At 44.9% G+C, this 15,976-nt stretch overlaps 1 pseudogene; it reads right to left on the bottom strand.

Moving 5' to 3' along the window:
* Window positions 1-14,968: 14,968 nt before the first annotated feature.
* On the bottom strand, window positions 14,969-15,401 carry LOC132217838 (microtubule-associated proteins 1A/1B light chain 3B-like; annotated as a pseudogene).
* Between the last annotated feature and the right edge of the window lie 575 nt (window positions 15,402-15,976).

Below are 15,976 nucleotides of genomic sequence, written 5' to 3'. Positions count from 1 at the left end.
TGATTCTCTCTCGTCATTGATGTTTCTATTGCTCTCTCCTTCACCCTTTCTCTTTGAAATCAATAAAAATATATTTTTTTAAAAAAATAGCCAACACCACAGTTTCTAGTAAAACCCACTGAATTTTAAATGTGTTGTTGGCTAATTTGGGGGGTGGGGTTATTATTGCCCAGTTGATCTGGTCATTCATTACCCACCAAACGTCATATTTACAAAACAATGGCTTTTTGGGAAAGCCTCTTAAAGCCTGGATGGTCAATGTTTACCTTGAAAACAAACACACTCAAAAACCTGAAGCAGGAAAATGGTTCCAGGTAAATAAAAGCAAAAGCATGTGGCAGACCGTCACATTGCTCCACTGACCATTTGTTTTGAAAAATGCTCTCAGCCCCAGCCTTGACGTTGGGGAAATTGGGAACATGGTCACACACTTCCTGTCTAGTGTGGCCCTGCATTTCCTGGAATTTGCCGTGAAGTGCAATTTCCCCTGTCCCTGTGCCACCAAGGAGTTAAACTAGCTGTGCTCTCCTGGTGACTAAATGGGTGCAGTGTGGCTCTGAGATCATCCAGAAAGAAAGGGACAGGTGTGAGACTTCAGTGCTCTTGAAATGCCTTTGATGGGCTCGGTGAGTGACGGGCCAGCGCCAGGGTTATTGCCCCGGGTTGTGTAAGTGTAGCATGAATCCTTGTTTCTTCCTTTGAATTTCGCATGATTTTAAAGGGTTTCTAACCCCTTTGGGAGCTCGATGTTACTGTGGTGTGTCAGTGATTCCATGGAGAATACTTTAGACAGCAAATTCCACCCTTCGAAAAACAAGCCACTAAGATGGAAAACAAAGCAGAATCAATTGACCTGACCAAAGCACACTTGATGTGTGTTGGGGAGACCTCATCTTCCCACTCTGGCTGCTTCCTTCCTTGTGAAAGAGCCCAATTAGCATACCCCTCCTGCCTTCTCTCCTCCCCCTCGTTCTTCTCTGGGAGGAAGCGGTTTTATGTGACTGATGAATTTGGAAGGAGAAACTGTGCCTCCCACCATCTTCTCTTTCTTCTTGGGAGTCAACACTGCTGCCTCGGGGTGAGAAGGGGAGGCCCATTCTGGCCAGGTCCGTCTAATTCTGAGGCTGGGTACTGAGACACTCATTAGCTTGATACTATAAGCCACGTCCTCTCAGCTTTATTAGTCATAAAGGTTACTTTTGTAAGTAATAAAAGCTTTACTAGTAATAAAGGATCTTTTTGGTCCTCATCTAGCTTACTGCTATCTTACTTCTAATTCAGTTCAAGATTCGCAGGAAAGTGGGGAGGCTGCTACTTTGGGGCGTCTCAGAGACGCCACCTATTTTGAGGGAGACTTCCTGGTGGTTAGCAGAAGCCTTGAGTTGGGGTGAGATCCTGGCCTCTAGAGCCACATCACTTCCCTGTAGAACACCAGGTTCCTTGCAGTCGTGTTGGTAAAGAGGATTTATAGAACGTGTGCCTTCCGGGTGATGTGTATTCACTCAACACTCATTTATTGTGTGCCTACTAATGTGCCAGGGGGTGGGTGCTGTCGTGATCAAGATAGACACACGCCGAAACCGGTTTGGCTCAGTGGATAGAGCGTCGGCCTGCGGACTGAAAGGTCCCAGGTTTGATTCCGGTCAAGGGCATGTACCTGGGTTGCGGGCACATCCCCAGTGGGAGATGTGCAGGAGGCAGCTGATCGATGTTTCTCGCTCATCAATGTTTCTAACTCTCTATCTCTCTCCCTTGTTCTCTGTAAAAAATCAATAAAATATATTTAAAAAAAAAAAAAGATAGACACAGTATCTTCTGTCACATAGTTTATAATCTAAGGTGTACCAACTAGAAAGTTTAATGTTCCAAATGAAATAAAAAACAACTGCAAACTAGCTTAAGCAATAAAGAGAAAGTATTGGCTCATGAGGGATCAGGCACAATGCGATCCAGGACTCAAACTACAGGTTTCCAGGTCTCGGCTCTGCTTCCTTGGTGGATTCATTCTTTTGTCACCACGTGATGCAACCCCTCCTTGCTCCTGGCAGCTTCCGGCTTCCCACTATGGCAGCAGCAGAACTAAGATGCACCACTGGCCAGGCTGAGAAAAGTCCGAGTCCCTACATGCCCTGCAGACTCCTGGGGTCACTCTGATTGGATCGTTTTAGGTCGTGGGCCATCCTTACAGCAGTCACTGGACTCAGTGGGATAGGACACACCGACGGGCTTAAACCCCGAGGTCCATGCCTGGATGGGGAAAGTCCGGCCCTTTGCATATGGCTCGGAAGTGTGGTGACCTATTAGGAAGAGAGAAGGGCAGCGAGCATCGCTGTCTATGATGGAGGGAGAAGACAATAGATAAAAGGATAATTCTGCTAGAAGGCAACACTTTACCCTGCAGAAAACACAGACATCCCATTATGGCCTGGTAAGTCAAGCCCAGACCTGGGAATCCAGAGACTGGGTTCCACGTTCCGTGCAGGGTCCTGCACACAAGAGGCTCTCAGGAAAGTTCTGGAGGGGGATGGACTTTGCTCTTTGATTGGGCCCCTCAGGAACTGCCTTTGGGCTGGATTTTTCTGTGCTGTGAACCCTCTTTTCTTTTTGGGAAGGAGGCAAACATGTGCCTGAGAGGACGCCAGTTACAGAAACAGAGCACCTGTCACTACATAGACCCGAGCCATCCGTTGATGTGTGCTTGTTTATTCGTTCAGACTTAAGGACATTCAGCCAGTGGTTGAGACGGTAAACATTAACCACATTGGGGCATATCGGCAGCACGGGTGCTGAGCTGTGAAGATAACACAGGCCTTCGGTGTTCTAAGTTCAAAAGATCCGTGTGCAACAAGGTACAACCCCAGTGAATTGAAAATGGAAAGAAATTCAGCCCTACACAGTTTAGCTCAGTGGATAGAGCATCAGTCTACAGACTGGAGAGTCCGGGGTTCGATTCTGGTCAAGGGCACATGCCCAGGTTGCAGGCTCAACCCCTAGTAGGGGGCGTGCAGGAGGCAGCCGATCAATGATTCTCTCTCATTGATGTTTCTCTCCCTCTCCCTTCCTTTCTGAAATCAATAAAAATTTTTTTTTTTTTTTTAAAGAAAGAAATGCAGTCAAACACACAGGGTAGGGAGAGCGCTTTGGCCAAGTACCTAGGAGTCCTCAAGGGAGATGAGTGCTCGCCAAGCAACTCAAACTCCCACTGGGGCCTGAGCAATCCTGTACTTCATCCGACAAACGTGTATTGGGTCCTTCTATATAAGAAGCAAGAGTAGGAACACATGATCAGTTCTAAGGCCGCCACTTAAATCCTTTTTTTAAAAAAGAAGAGATCTTTTATAAGTAGATAAATTATTATAAGAAACTAAATGACTATAGGCAAAGCTAAAACAAATTAAAGCTCTAATGTGATACCAGAGATGGAAGGTAAAACTAATTTCATTTTGAGGTAGAAGTTGGAAAAGGAGTGGGCCATGCCTGGATCTCAGGGAATCTTGCATTAAGGCACAAACAAATATATAGGATTCAGTTGAAAGATTGCAATCAATTATGCAGTCTTTTTTTTTTTTTTGCATGTATTTCTTTCTTTTTTCAGTTTATATTCAGTATTATTCTTTATTCATTTCAGATGTAAGCAGAGTGGCTAGACATTCATGGTTAGATCACCTTACACAGTGGTTCCCCCAATGTTTCAAGTACCCAGCTGGCCCCAGGCATAGTTATTACGATATTATTGACTATATTCCTTGTGCTGTACTTTACATCCTGTGACTATCTTATAAATACAGGTTGTACGCCTTAGTCCCTTCGCCTTTTCACCCAGCCCCCAACACCCCTCTCTGCACAGTCTTTTTTGGTGTCCCCAGTAAATATGACTCAGTCTCTGAACATCCTAAAGCAGCCGTTCAGTTGCACCTTTCTTACTGCTCTTATTCTGACTCATATCACGGTCAATTATTTATTTATTTTAATTTTTAAAATATTTAAAAAATATTTGTATTGATTTCAGAGAGGAAGGGAGAGGGAGAGAGAGAAATATCAATGAGAGAGATTCATTGATCGGCTGCCTCCTGCACGCCCCCTACTAGGGGTTGAGCCTGCAACCTGGGTATGTGCCCTTGACCAGAATTGAACCTGGAACCCTTTAGTCTGCAGGCCAAAGCAAGTATCGTGTGAGAGGCGCTATAATAGAAGTATGTATGGAGTGCCCAGAGGTAATGGCTTCACAAAAGAGGTGGCATTTCAGTGCAGCTTGGGGACAAACAGGACTTTTCTGGGCTGAAATTTCCAGCGTCTGGAAGGTCCCTGACGAAAGAGCCAGCATGGTGTGCTGAGGGAATGATAGAGTTAAGGTCTGTAAGGAGAATGTCACAGAGGAGGTTGAAAAGATAAGGGAGGTAAAAGGTAAGTCACCCTGAGCTTTGTAGACCTTGCTATGGTCTTTGGACTTTATGATAGAAGGGATTTGTTGAAGGGCTTTAAGTAAAGGAGGAACAATATTAGGTTTTGGCTTTAGAAAGACATTCTGGCAGCAGTCTGAGAGCAGAGTTATCCTGAAGAGGGACTGGAGGCAAAGAAATCAGAGGAAGGTCATTTCAGTAATCTAGGGGAGAAGTGGTAAGGTCTTGATCGTTGAAAAGGGGAACAGTGCCCCATCCCACACCCTGGGCATGGAAGCTTCGCAAGTGGGCGGCCAGGAGCAGGACTTGGTGCTGGGTGAGAACCACTGGTCTGAGCCTGGTGGAGGTGACGGAAGGTTGAAGAAGAAAAAAAAGAAAGCACGAATCTAGTGAAACGCAAGTAACGGAAAACAGTTAATGCTCCTGCTACTGATGACAGTGATGGATTAATTCAACAAAGAAAGAGCAAACCAACCAATAACCAGCGATTTCCTATTATGGAGAACGAAGATTCTGATAGGTCTGCAAAGGAAATATCTAATGAAGAGAACAAGGCATATACCTGGGAGTGGAATTGCTGGGCCATGTTGATAATAACTCTATAATTAAGCTTTTGAGAAACTGCCAGACTGTTTTCCAAAGCAGCTGCAACAAGCAGTGCAGGTTTAAAGAATAGGAATAAGTCAACTAAAGGGAAGTGAGTATGTGCAACACCCGAGAATAGCTTTATCCTGGGTTAGCTGGAGGGCACAAGAGAATGGTTAGATTTTAAAGAGTTGAGCTGAGACCCAATCATTCCAGGACACCTTTAGATAATCCTGTTTTCAAATCAAGGGTCCTTTTGAAAATTGCCAGGTGACAGCTTTTGTTTCATCTGAAAAGCGATGAGATTGATAAACTGTCACTGTTAGTCCCGAAGCCACAAGGCTTTCAAGTGATACCTGGTCAGCTAAAGCTGTCATTTTGTTCATGATTTCTGCCCTTTTCTTTTTTAAATATATTTTATTGATATTTTACAGAGAGGAAGGGAGAGGTATAGAGAGTTAGAAACATCAATGATGAGAGAGAAACATCGATCAACTGCCTCCTGCACACCCTCCACTGGGGATGTGCCCCCAACCAAGGTACATGCCCTTGACTGGACTTGAACCTGGGACCCTTCAGTCTGAAGGCCAACTCTCTATCCACTGAGCCAAACCAGTCAGGGCTCTGCCCTTTTCTTCTGATATTTAGAAACCTTTCCCATCCCAAGGTTATACAAATATCCATGTTTTCTTCTTTGATTTCTAGGCTTTCATTTTAAAAATGTAAATCTTTAAACCACAAGGAATTCATTTTAGAATAAACATTTGGGGATGTATTGAAAAAAAGAAAAAAGAAATGAAAAGAAAAGGGAGACCAGAATGAGTTGAAGGAAGAATTGAGAGATTGGGTCAACAAGACTTCATCATTGATTGATGGGAGATGATGGGAGAAAGGAAGAAGCTAAGAATGACTTAGAAATCATTGGCCTGCACAAGCTGAGGAAATGAGGGTTCCATTAACCACAGTAGGTAATGGGTTTGGGAGGACAGGTGATGTCCTGGGTTTAAGATGCCCACGTGACATTCAGGTGGGCAAGCCCCACTGGGTGTTAGAAATATGTGTCTCGAGTTGATGAGACAGATGGAAGCTAGAGACTGACAGGGAATTAGGTTAAGTGCTGAAGGCATGGAATTAGATGCACAGACCAGACAACTAAAGGGCAAAGCTTTTGACAGTAGGAGTTTGGTAACCCATGGGCCCTGGAACAGTACTTTGCATAAAGCAGGCAGTATCTACAGATGCACATATGGATATACCAATTTGGAGGTTGTTAGTCACATCTAGATGTCCCAAGACCTCAAATGTGGAACCATTGCAATTTAAAAGACTTATTTTGGGTCAAATTGTCCAATAAGAAGAGTACAATTAGCATCCTAATATTCAAAGAGATTCTAGCCTTCTGCTAACTTTTATTTAAAACCTACTCTTATCACCTTGTGGTTTTTTGTTTTGTTTTGTTTGCATTTGGTTTTCCAGAGAAGATGCTATAAAATGAGGAAGCTGGGGAAATACAGTTTATCAGAATTAGGGGAGTTCAGTCCCAGTTGCTGGAATTCAGAAATTGGTGTCAGTATGTTTGACCTTTAGAAGAGTCATTCTGAGGGCAACTTCATGGTGTTTCAGGAACTAAGCAATGTCTCCTTCAAATGTCAAACACGTACAGTTTGCCTTTGCTCATTGTTTCAACAAACATTGTTCAAGCACTTCATATGTTCTTTTTTTTTTAAATTAAATCTTTATTGTTCAGATTATTACATTTGTTCCTCTTTTTCCCCCCATAACTCTCCTCTCCACCCAGTTCCCACCCCACCCTCCTCCCTCACTCCCCACCCACTGTCCTCATCCATAGGTGCACGATTTTTGTCCAGTCTCTTCCCGCATCCCCCTCATCCCTTTCCCCCCCAAGAATAGTCAGTCCATTCCCTTTCTATGTCCCTGATTCTATTATAATCACCAGTTCATTCTGTTCATCAGATTATTTATTCACTTGATTTTCAGATTCACTTGTTGATAGATGTGTATTTGTTGTTCATAATTTTTATCTTTACCTTTTTCTTCTTCTTCCTCTTCTTAAAGAATACCTTTCAGCATTTCATATAATACTGGTTTGGTGGTGATGAACTCCTTTAGCTTTTTCTTATCTGTGAAGCTCTTTATCTGACCTTCAATTCTGAATGATAGCTTTGCTGGATAAAGTAATATTGGTTGTAGGTTCTTGGTATTCATCACTTTGAATATTTCTTGCCACTCCCTTCTGGTCTGCATAGTTTCTGTTGAGAAATCAGCTGACAATCTTATGGGTACTCCCTTGTAAGTAACTAACTGTTTTTCTCTTGCTGCTTTTAAGATTCTCTCTTTGTCTTTTGCTGTTGGCATTTTAATTATGATGTGTCTTGGTGTGGTCCTCTTTGGATTCCTTTTGTTTGAGGTTCTCTGCGCTTCCTGGACTTGTAAGTCCAGAGCAGGATCGTGTGTCTCCCTCCCAGTTGAAAAAGACAACCGCCTCCTCAGTTGCCAGCCCCTTCCACGCGTGCCTCTGTACCTCTGCACTTCACTTCCGCACCTCCTCTGAGTCTCTGTGTGCTTTTCTCTTTCCTTCTAGTTATAGAATTTCCACTCAGCCAGCCTTCCTCTGGTTCTGGATGATGTCCGTTTTGTCTTTTAGTTGTATTTTTTTTTTTAATTTGCTGCCATTTATATACTATATAAATTTTACATGCTGTATATTTACAGTGGGGCAAGTGCTTTTTTAATCTTTAAAAAAACAAAGATCAAACTTTAGACATCTCTGAACAACACAAACTGTATAAACCATACAGATTATTCAGATACAAACTGTATTAAATACAGTTGTCCCCACGCTTTTAGTTGTATTTTTGAAGTGGTTGTGCAAGGCAGCAATTTCAGGTGTTTTACCTATACCGCCATCTTGGTGTCTCCACTTCATATGTTCTTGCCATTGTGGTGACAAAAGACATTGTCCCATCCCTCAAAGAGCTCATAGCCCAGCAGGGAACGTAGACAAGGGAATAAAATTAAAATATAACTGTGAGTGCTCTGCTTGAGGTGAGCACTGTGTGCAACTGAAGGCAGAGAAGGACACCCCACAGAGGGAGAAGATGAGGGCAGCAACATGGTTAATGTCTTTCCAGAAGAGACAATGCCTGAGACAGTGATACAAGGAGGGGACGAGGTCCCAGGTCAAGGAGAGCAACTTCAAAGGCAAGGAAGAACAGGATTCATTATGGGTGAATATGGAGGGGAATGGCAAGAGGTGGGCAGGGACCTCATCCTATAAGCCTTTCTATGGAGTCTGAACTTTTAGCCTGAAAGCAATGGAAGGCCACACAGGATTCTGATAGAAGACTTAAAAGGAAGCCTTTTGTCTTTGGCCTCTCTCTCTCTCTCTCTCTCTCTCTCTCTCTCTCTCTCTCTCTCATTTGTCTTCCACACACCCACTCCCCTCCTTTCTTGCTTCTTGAAAGCATGATTTTGGAAAATACATATTTTATCTGACCTGCACCTAATGGGCAAGGGATTTATTTATGGTTTGTCCATGCTTGGGCTGGAGGGAAAAAGGAATTGTAGATCCTATGAGACCTGACTTTTGATGGTAGTAAGGATCAAAGTGAGAGGATTCCAGAGTAACTCCTATCACCCAGAGACTCTCCCTCCACTGAAACCTGGACATGCCTGTGTTCAGTGTTAATGAGGGCGCCATTACTTACAAGACGTGGACAAGAATCCTGACCAGAGAGGTCTACACTCTTGGTACTAAAATGGGGTCCCTGGACCTGGAGAATCAGCAATGTCTGGGAGCTGCTTAGCAAAGCAGAATCTCAAGCTCCACCCAAAACCTACTGAACCAGAGTCTGTGTTTTAACCAGATGCCTGGGTGATTCCCAGGCACATTCAGGTTTGAAAGGCCCTGATTCACAAGATAGGAAAACTGCTTAGCTGGCAAACGGTGTGTCACCATGTTGCAATCATAGCTGATATGTAATCAGTGTGTCAACCTCTGTGATTACAAATTTATGTCCCAAAGTAAACTCAGGGGTTAAACCTTTTGTACCCTACTGAATATTTCCATGAGTCTCCTTGGAACCAATGATGTTAAGATCTCTTTAAATGAAGGGTTTGATCTCTGGCTGATGGATGAACGATTCTTTTTTTACCCCTGTTGTAGCAAAATATACATAACATAAACTTATCACTGAACCATTTTAAGTGCAGTTCAGTAGCAATAGGTACATTCACATAGTTGTGCAACCATCACCACCATCCATCTCCAGAACTTTTTCACCTTCTCAAGCGGAAACTCTGTCCCCATTAAACAATAACTCCCATTGTCCGCTCCCCGCAGCCCTCATAACCACCATTCTGCCTTCTGTCGCTATGAACTTAACTACTTTAGGGACTTCAGATAAGTGAGAACCTGCAGCACTTTTCCTCTTGTGACTGGCTTATTTCACTTAGCATGATGTCTTCAAATTTCATCCATGTTGTAGCATGCGTCAAAATTCCCTCCCTTTTTAAGGCTGAATAACATTCCGTTGTACATCTCACACTTTGTCTACCATTCATTTGTCAGCGGACACCTGGGTTGCTTCTGTGCTGTGGCTACTGTGAGGGATGCTGCTGCAGACATGGGGGGAGAAAGACTTGTTCTTTTTTTTTTTTTTAACTTTTTTTTAAAAAATATATATTTTATTGATTTTTTACAGAGAGGAAGGGAGAGGGATAGAGAGTTAGAAACATCAATGAGAGATCATCGACCAGCTGCCTCCTGCACACTCCCCACTGGGGATGTGCCCGCAACCAAGGCACATGCCCTTGACCGGAATCGAACCCGGGACCCTTGAGTCCAAAGGCCGATGCTCTATTCACTGAGCCAAACCGGTTAGGGCAAGACTTGTTCTTAGAACCAGCCTTCCCGCCAGGCATGCAGCTCCCCTCTCCCAGCTTCTCCGCCTCCTTTCCTAGGGGCGTGCCACAATAAACATCGTTCCATTCCCAGTTCATGGATGTTCTCGATGAATTTTCTTTCACATATCAAGTCTCTAGTTGACTCCTCATTCAGAAAAGGGAATGTGCTGTGGTTGGGAGCGAAATGTCTGTTCCATTTAGTGTCTCTGTCTGGGAGCCATGGCCTCCCGAACATAAACCCAGAGCCAGAGCCAGGACATTAATTTGTGCAGCTCAAGTATTGATTTGTGCTGCCATTGCCTCCCCCCCGATGCTATTCCTATCAACCCAAATTACCTCTGCGAATACAGAAACCGTCTCCTCCGGGGGCGCTGGGCAGCGGGTGACCAGCTGTTTGCTGATCGGCTCTGACAGAGGAGCGGTCATCTCAGCTCTGAGCAACGGAGGCCCTCCCACCAGTGTTGCTGGGAAGAGAAATGTGCACAATGAAGCCAAGGGCAGATGCCCACGGAGACAGACTCAGGACTCCGTTCAGCGACCCGCCACGGGGCTGGCTCAGAAGGGGAGGAGTCCCTGAGCGCACGGTGGAATTATTCTGAACAATCATGTATGCTCTCTCCTCAAAATGGTCCAGTTTCTCTTCTGAAGCCTCCGATGTACTGGATACTGCTTTCGGGAAGCTGTGGGGACGGGCTCTTCTCATGTGCTTTCCCTCCGGCGTCCAGCGGAGGCGCTCTCACACTCTCCACTTCGCACCCATTATTTCATGCCTACCCGTGGTCAGCAAACTGCGGCTCGCGAGCCACATGCGGCTCTTTGGCCACTTGAGTGTGGCTCTTCCTAAGCCTTAGGAGTACCCCAATTAAGTTAATAACAATGTACCTACCTATATAGTTTAAGTTTAAAAAATTTGGCTCTCAAAAGAAATTTCAATCGTTGTACTGTTGATATTTGGCTCTGTTGACTAATGAGTTTGCCGACCACTGCCATCAGCTCTGTGTGTGAGGAGAGGGTTACAGTCACACCAGCTCATTGCGGAAATCAACACTGAAACCCTGGGTTTCATCTGTGCGGTCACTTTTGTTTTGTAAACTAAATCTAGACATTATGAGAGGGGAACCAGCAAGTTCCCCATTTTCATCTTGATTGCTGGCCCTCAAGGGTGATTAACTTTATCTAGAAACTGAAAATGCATTTGGGCTGGTCGTGTATGAGAGCTGATTAAGAGCTTTCCAGAGAAGATCTGCCCTGCACTGGAAAGGCTCTAGCCACTTAGGAGAGTCCACAGGTCAGGCATTTCCTTTTACCTGATTATAAAAGAAGAGCTAGAAATCACAGCCAATTGCACAAGAAGTGGCAGGGTGACCTGCCTGTTTCAATCCAAAGAAGAAAGTTTGCATGTTAAGTGAACCCATTTGAGGAATTCCCAGGAGAACCACTGACTAAACCAAGATAACGCAAAATGTGATGAGGTTATATAAATGTAAAGCCACAATAACATGTGACGTGCTGGAAAGATCCAACGAAAATCTGGGGTCATGCATAAGACAATGAAATATCTGTTAGCCACCGCCCTAGACTGTCCGATTTGCCTGATCTGTCCACTCGAAATGCCCTTCCCTGTCCTTTTCCTCTCCGTTTACATACGTGCTTATCAGAACCTCCCCACCTGTGGGAACACTGCCCAGACTGACCCCTCTTGACTGGAATCATGCTTTTGCATCCTCTCAAAATACGTGTTCTGTTTGTTCTGGGCCAGCCCACGTGGCATTAATGACACAGTTCTTTGTGGCCATTTTTATGACATTTTTCACAAATTCTCTTCTGGAGCCTCCTAAGCCAGTCTATAAACTCTTTGAAGTAAGGGCTGTTTGGGGAGGGGCAGCGGGGTGTTGTTTGTCTTTTGTTGGTTTGGGCCTTTACTCTAGAGCAGCGGTTCTCAACCTGTGGGTCGCGACCCCTTTGGGGGTCGAACGACCCTTTCACAGGGGTCGCCTAAGACCACCGGAAAACACATATATAATTACATATTGTTTTTGTGATTAATCACTATGCTTTAATGATGTTCAATTTGTAACAGTGAAATTGGGGGTCACCACAACATGAGGAACTGTATTAAAGGGTCGCGGCATTAGGAAGGTTGAGAACCACTGCTCTGGAGTGTCCTAGAGCAGTGCTTCTGAAACTGTAAGGTGCGGAGGGATCAACAGGGGATCTTGCTAAAATGAAGATGCTGATTCAGTAGGAATAGGTTGGGCCGAGAGTCTGCTATCCTTTTTAGCAAGATAAAATAACCACATGTAATACATGCATATGTATGGGAACCCCGCGTACCTGAGAGAGTCAGAGATCCCAAAAGCGTGAGAGGCTCAGAGGCAGAAAGGGAACATGGGGATCCAGGACATGCTGAGCGAGGGATGCGGTGAGGTGCCTGGGGGCTTCAAAGGGTCATTGCAGAGTAAGAAGGGCGAGATTTTGCATCTCTAACCAGCGGCTGCTTGGAGGAGCCCAGTGTGAACGGCAAGGCCTCTAGCGCCCAGCATGGAGCTTTAACACAAACAACTAAGACTTTATCATGATAGTAGTTCCCAGGAATGTTTCTCTTCTGAGGCCTGACCCCTTGAAGCAAATGCTACCTCACAAGAAGGCCTTTCCGTCTTGATCACTAGACTATCCTCTCAACTAATTGGAGCTCGAGGACATATTTTTGTTATAATGCAGTCGTTTGAATCAGCGTTTAAGTTCTAGCGTTGTGAGTGGTTTTACCAATGTAATTTGAGAGAATTGCGAGTTATTTGGGTGTGCACGGCCCGCCCTGTCATGCTAGGCCAGTCTTGCTTGATAGAGCCACAGTGATACTAGCTGCTCCCATTCATGGGAGGTCACGCCGCACGGAGTGCTGAGAGCCATAACCCCCTTCCGGACCAGGGCCCTCACGTTTCTCCAGGTGGGTTAGGTAAGTGGAGGCAGAAACTTTTGTTTACCTCTGGCCAGTAAGTCTCTGTTTCCTGTGTGAGGTCCTGCTCTGTTAGCTTCACCTTGAAACATAGGAAAGTCAGTCTTTATAATAAGCAGACTTCAATGCATTTTTAAAAAATATGTTTTTATTGATTTTGGAGAGAGACAGAGAGATAGAAACATCAATGATGAGAGAGAATCATTGATCAATCTACTGCCTTCTGCATGCCCCCTACTGGGGATCGAGCTCGAAATCCGGGCAAGTCCCCTGACGGGGGAATCGACCTGTGACCTCCTTGTTCATGAGTCAATGCTCAACCACTGAGCCACACTGGCCGGGCTCAATAAATGCCTTTTAACCAGGAGGGCAGACCAAAAGGATAAGCGGGCACTAGTGAAACTACAAAGGCATCCGACTGGACCCATGGCATGGGGGCAAGAGGACCAGTCACGTCTCTCAGGCCCTTGGTTTACCTGCCTGTGAAATCAAGGTGTTAGATGGGAAGATTCGTATCAGCCCTAAGAGTGTGTGATTCTCATCGACAGGTCAGGGAAAGGCTCTGGAGACAATTCCACACCTGGCTCCGTGACAACAGTGTGACTGGGAGCCTGTGGGCTGACTCGTATCCTCCCGCTGGTCTCAGCCCAAATGCTTGCCCTGGTAACGGTACTAAGTTATCCCTTCTAGACAGTTTGGTGCCTCACATCCGCCAGCCCATTGTAGCAAGACTTGAAAAGATATGCCCTGTGCTGCCACCTAATGTTAATGTTCTATCAAGGCGATTCTTCTTTGTTTAGTGTAGAATCTCTAGGCCCTTTTATACAAAACCTGCCAGCGATCAGGATCTAGCAGGAGAGGACAAACAGGGGACTTCCAGGTGCCACTTCATTAGGGGAATCAGGGACTATGACTGTAAGAGCTATAAGGTTTTTGTAAACTTTGTAATTTCCTCCTTACTGTTATTTCCTGCCTGGTTCCCTGTAGTGATTAGCAGTAAGACTCTAAAAACAAAAAGGGCCAAGGTGTTTGTTTTCAAGGGCAGCAAGGAAACAGGGAACTGGGAGACAGGACTCCAGAGTTTGAGGTAAACAACTCCAGGAGATGGAGTGGGTGGAGGGGGCCGGGAATAGGGGCAAGGAAAGCAGGCTATGTTCGGGCTTGTTTGAAAAAGGAAAGAGGGGGTGGGAGAACGAGGTTGCATTCTAGTTGAAGTGAAGGTAGCAGCTGGAATAGCATTGTCATTCTTTCCTGTTTTGTCTTCAATTGTACCCGTCTGTTTTCAAGCCAGGAAAATGAAGTGAATGTATAGCTATCAAACTACTGTGTAGCAAATGATACTCTCTAGCAATGGTTCTCAACCTTCTGGCCCTTTAAATACAGTTCCTCACGTCGGGACCCAACCATAAAATTATTTTCGTTGCTACTTCATAACTGTAATGTTGCTACTGTTATGAATCGTCATGTAAATATCTGATATGCAGGATGGTCTTAGGTGACTCCTGTGAAAGGGCCGTTCGACCGCCAAAGGGGTCGCGACCCACAGGTTGAGAACCACTGCTCTAGAGTAAGGATCTTAAATACAAAGGTCTACAGAAGGGCCAGGCAGATAAGGTACCTGGATGGGGTAGCAAGGGGTAAGACTGTAGGGAGTGGTGGGGACTGTGGTAAACTGGAGAGCTTGCCCCTCCTAAGGAGGCAACAGCTACTCAGCCCCAGCTGGTTATACCCTCACCAAGTTGTGTACCCACGTTGCCTGATCTTTCAAGTTTTCAAGAAAAGCTGGAAATTTAGATTATTATGTGAAGTCTCCTTATTTTTATTTTTAGAATGCAAAGCATTTTATTTTTAAACTTCTAAGTTTGAAAACAAGACAGCCTAGGTTAAATAAATAATATAGTTTTCCAAAGCTGAGGGTGCTCATTGGAGCTCAGTTTTTTGTGCTTGAAGTACAAAACAACTTTCTAAAACTCCTAGGCAGGAACACTACTGTTTCGATGATCTGTGATTAGATGAACTGATCCATCTCAGTTGGTAACATCCCTTTTTCTCCCTTTGGTAAGAGTTTAAAAAATTCTAGAGCAGATGCATTTTTCTTGTCTTATACGGACAATTTCATTCCAGATGTCCGCCGAGAGACATATACCACATACAGGAATCCATCTTCGTCCTTCTCACTTGCATGCACTTCTGAAATCGTTGTGCACATGCTCGCCGTGCAGTGCCCATTCGCTAACAGGAAGAAGGCCTTGTCAGCGTTGAGCTGCAAGCACCTTGTCATTATCTCGATGAGTTCACTCATGCTGACATGACCAGGCACAAGGGACTTGGTTTTGTCCAGGGCAGGAAGCGGCTTCTCACCCTTGTATCGCTGTATTACCACCGGGATTTGGGTCGGATGCTGCTCTCAGATGAGTTGGGCATCGTCTACTCTTTGTTCCAAGGTGCAGCGCTGTGTGAAGGTCTTCTCTGAGGCCAGGGCGCAGGAGGCCGGACGGGGCATCGAGGCAGGGGGTGCCGGCAGCTTTGGGTGGCGGTGGGTCCAAGTCAAGTCTCCTTATTTTTATTTGTTGGCAGCTAATGCTGCTTTAAAAATAAACAACAGCAGCATTGCGTGAGTCAAATAAAACATGTGTGAAGATGAATAAACAGAATCCTCATGTGCTTTGGAGCTGGGAGGTCCTGCAGGGAGAGCTGTCACGCCCCACCACTCATCATCAATTACCCCAAACAGGAAGAGAAGTATTTTCTACCTCGAACAGAAAGATGTTTTTCTACTCCACGACCCCAGCAGGAAGAGGGAGGATCTTCTCCTCAACCAGCAACCACTCAGCTAATGAAAGACTGTTACCATGCAGCCAATGAAAGGCCATTACAACTCAGATAGTGAAAGGCCATTACAACGCAGCCAATGAAAGGCCATTGCATTTTGAATTCCTAGTTTCCTCCAATGGACTCTTTGTTTACATCAGCCCCTTTGAACCCCCTTTTCCTCAATAAAAGAACTTTCTCCTTTGTTCTCTGGACTTGCCCGTGGTTTGCTATTCGATTGGATGTTCTGAACTGCAGTTTCTAGAATCTCAAAGTTCTAACATGATAATTGCCAGGC

Source organism: Myotis daubentonii, chromosome 16 (assembly GCF_963259705.1).
Source record: "Myotis daubentonii chromosome 16, mMyoDau2.1, whole genome shotgun sequence".
Lineage (NCBI taxonomy): Eukaryota > Metazoa > Chordata > Mammalia > Chiroptera > Vespertilionidae > Myotis > Myotis daubentonii.
Note: the sequence above shows the minus strand (reverse complement) of the source record. Positions and strands in the feature narration are given on the sequence as shown.